This window comes from Hylobates moloch, unplaced genomic scaffold (assembly GCF_009828535.3).
Source record: "Hylobates moloch isolate HMO894 unplaced genomic scaffold, HMol_V3 SCAFFOLD_6643, whole genome shotgun sequence".
Classification (NCBI taxonomy): Eukaryota; Metazoa; Chordata; class Mammalia; order Primates; family Hylobatidae; genus Hylobates; species Hylobates moloch.
In genome coordinates, this window is record NW_026658918.1 from 1 (window position 1) to 3797 (window position 3797).

The window sequence follows — 3797 nt, forward strand, 5'->3', positions numbered from 1 at the left end:
TTTATATGTGTGTGTATATATATATATATATATATATATATATATAAAATCTGCTGGGTGTGGCTGCATTCCAGACACCCAATCTTGCAAGACCGTCATTAAAAGTCTCACTATTGCTGTTCTCTGGGTCTCTGAGTCCATTCTTGGGTTTGGGTGGGTGAGTTTGTTTTTCACAACTTGGTGGCCCATATGGAGATCTCTGTGCCTCCATGGAGTGAGACTCCGGCTGAGAGGAGAGACACATCCCACTCAACTTATGTGGCCTGCTCTGTCTGGATGTCCCAGCTCCCTGCAGAAGCCAAAGACAAACCCAAGACCATTACTCAGAAGACAATGGAAGTGACACTGGGAGAAAAGCAGGCACTGTGGGAACCAGGCAACTTCTTGCACAAACCAAGGTAAAAAAATTGGACCATAAGTACTGCCTTGGTGGTTGGGCATTTTTTCAGGTCGAGTGTGTGTGTGTCTGAGATGTATCCTAGATAGGAAGAGAGTGTGGATGTCCAATCTGCACTTTTAGTCTCCCTCAAGGGAAATGGCTGGAGATGGACAAAGCAGTTGATTCGCTGGGTGTGCCAAAAACCTCCAGTAGGGAGGGTTGAGTACACAGGGAAACTCAGAAACAGGGACCAGCAGAAAATGGGAAGCAAAAATTCTAGGCCTAGGGAACAAAGGAAGGAGGGAGCCAAGGAGGTCCCCTCCAACATCCCCCCAGATAGTCCATTGGGCAGGATGTTACAGGCTTCAGGGAATAATCCCCGAAACAGGGATAAGGAAAAACAAAAGATTAGATAAAGTATTGCTGTTTTATCTGGCCTAAAGACCCCATTCATCAGCTTTCTGTCTTTTGGCCTAAGTTTGGCTGGGATGAAGATTGAGTATGCCAAGCTTTAATTATGTATGTTAATGATAGAACCCCACCTTCACAAGAGGAAGTAAATTATGCTCCTTGCTAGATTAAGGAATTATCTTCCATGTTACCCCTCAAAGAAAAATAAATGAACAACACTTACTCAGTGAGAAATCCTGGGACCCCCTTTCTTGCCTGCCCACCCCCCATATCTCAGGCAAAATAGGAAACAGGAAAATCAGGGAACAATAGAAAAGTCAGAAAGGGAGAGGCTGGAGGCCATGAGGAAACTAGACCATCTGCTCCTTTAAACCCTTATCCGAGTTTAAGAAAAGAGAACAATTCAAGAACGATACTAAAAGCTTCCCTGTCCCCTCTAAAGAGCAGATGTCTAATATGTTCCCTCTCAGGGAAGTCCCTATGCGACCGGGAGAAATTGGATTTGTTAATGCAAGTTTAACAAGTACTGAAGTCAGAAATTTAAAAAGGGAAATGAAGCCACTCCTAGAAGATCCTCTTGGGTTAGCAGAACAGTTGGATCAATTCTTGGGACCCAGTTTCTACACCCAGGCCAAAATGTCTATCATGAATATTCTGTTTACCAGAGAAGAAAGGGGAATGATTAGGAGGGCAGCTATGACCATTTGGGAAAGGCAGCACCCTCTCAGACAGGAGTTCTGTCAGCTGAATAAAAATTTGCAAATGTTGATCCTGAATGGGATAATAATGATCCTAGATGTCATGCCCAAATGCAGGACCTCAGAGAGCTAATAATTAAAGGGATCAAATAATCCACTTCTAGGACACAGAATTTATCAAAGGCATTTGAAATTCAACAAGAAAAGGAGGAAACTCCCTTTGCATTCTTGCAGAGGCTTAAAGATCTGATGAGAAAATACTCTATATTACATCTGGAGGACCCAGTAGGACAGGGTCTTCTAAAGGTCAACTTTATGACCAAAAGCTGGACAGATATCAACAAAAAGTTACAAAAGATTTATGGCTGGAATAAAAAGTTGATTAAAGAGTTACTAAGGGAAGCTCAAAAGTTTTTTGTAAGAAGAAAGAAAAGAGAAACTGGGAAAGGGAGAAAGAGAAAAAGTAAGAAGGGGAATCTGAAAAATAAAGGGGAAGAAACAGCAAACGTAGTGGGCCAGAGAGAGAGAGATAAAGAGTTAAGCTGCTAGGTAATAGGGATACTCATAATCTCAAAAGCATATTTCCTTTATGTTGGGAAAATTTCTGTTCTTCTCTCTTAGGTATTTTTGAACTATACATCAGTCAATATACTGGGAGAACCAGTGGAAACCCTCACCATAATCTTGCCTCTTGAGCGCACTGCACACAAACACTTCTATGGGGCAAGCATTCAATTTCTTCAGGGTCACATTCCCTTTTCCTGTGGTCTGTCCATAAAGCCCAGATATCTCACAGAGTTTTTCTTCCTTGAGTTCATCTGTTCTGTCAATTTTGTTTCCCAAAATATGAATTGGCACATTGTATACTGTTTCATCAGTCATTAAAGCTTTAAGCTCAAATTTGAATTCCACGAGGCAAGAATGATCCACACAATCCACCAGAAAGAAAATCCCATTAATTGCTGGGAGATAATTTTTCCAAACCGACGTGCTTGCTCGTGCCCACCAAGATTAAAAGTTGTAAAAGTCATTCCAGCAATTGTTAGCTCTTGTGATGTCAGATGTAGTGTTGGAATGCGTTGGCCCAATCTGTCACCTTTGAGCATGTGAAGAAGAGTGGTTTTGCCTGCATTGTTCAAACCCATGAATACTAGTTTTCTATATTTCTTGTAGAGCCCTAGGAACTAGATCACAATGCTGAAGCCATTGTAGATTCACTCAAAGATGAAAGACATTATTAATGCTTACACTGGCCTGAGGGGCTCCTCTGGCAGCAGCATGTGGCTCAGACTCTCCCTCAGAGCACACAAACCAGCAGCACCTGGGACCACTAGCTACTCGCTGGATGTACATCACAACCCTCCCCCAAGACTTTCCTATTGTGATTTTTATTTCTGGCATTGCCATATTATTCTTTCTTTTTTATTGTATAAATTTAGGGTGTTGTTTTCATATACATATACATCATGAAATGATTACTACAGTCTTATTAACATATCCCTTTTATTTTTACAACAGAATTATCTGCCTGAAAATATCAATTATGCCAAAGTTGGGAACTCCTTTGTTAAATGCTCTAACAGTAAAAGTAGATGACAAGCAAGATTATATCTGTACTTTCAGCAAAAAATGAAAACTGTAAGAATGAATAAATAAAATGCTGCCCTGCACCTTGCAGGACATTTAGCCTCATCCTTGGCCCCTACCCACTAGATGCTAGTAACACATCTCCCATTAAGGCAATGATAAATGTGTCCAGATATTGCCAAATATTTTCTGTGGGCAAAATTACCTGCTTTTGAGAACCAGTGATTACACATGTTAATTGCAGTTGTTTAAAATGTTTTAATGATAGTTCCAACAGCCATGTGATATCTGAGTCTGCTTTAGAAAGATTCTTGCTCTTCAGATTGTGTTCATTTCATGTTTTTTGCATGCCACATAATTTTGTTGTTGTTGAAAGATGACCATTTATAAGATAGTACATATAATTTCATTTTAAAAATACACTTCAAAATTAGCATGATTTTCCTTTTGTGGGGCCTTTTGCGTGGGGGTTTGTGTTGATCTAATCAGGAGTTGGGCTAGGATTGAAATTTGCCTAGTTGCTATGGTTGCTATGGTTACCAGAGTTGGAATTTGTTGCTATGGTTATCAGAGTTTGATTTTGTTGTTGTAATGCGTATGAGATAATTCGAAATCCTCTAGTAATACCTTGTTTTTGTTTCTCTGCTTGGCTTTGGATTTTTCTTTTGTTTTGCTTCCCATAGAGAGCTAGTCTCTTGCCATTTGTCCAGCTGTATTCCACT

The 3797-nt window shown here is 40.3% G+C and overlaps 1 pseudogene; it reads right to left on the reverse strand.

Annotated features, from left to right (window-relative positions):
- Positions 1 to 2127: 2127 nt before the first annotated feature.
- LOC116465591 (GTP-binding protein SAR1a-like) lies at positions 2128 to 2723 on the reverse strand (annotated as a pseudogene).
- Positions 2724 to 3797: the final 1074 nt, after the last annotated feature.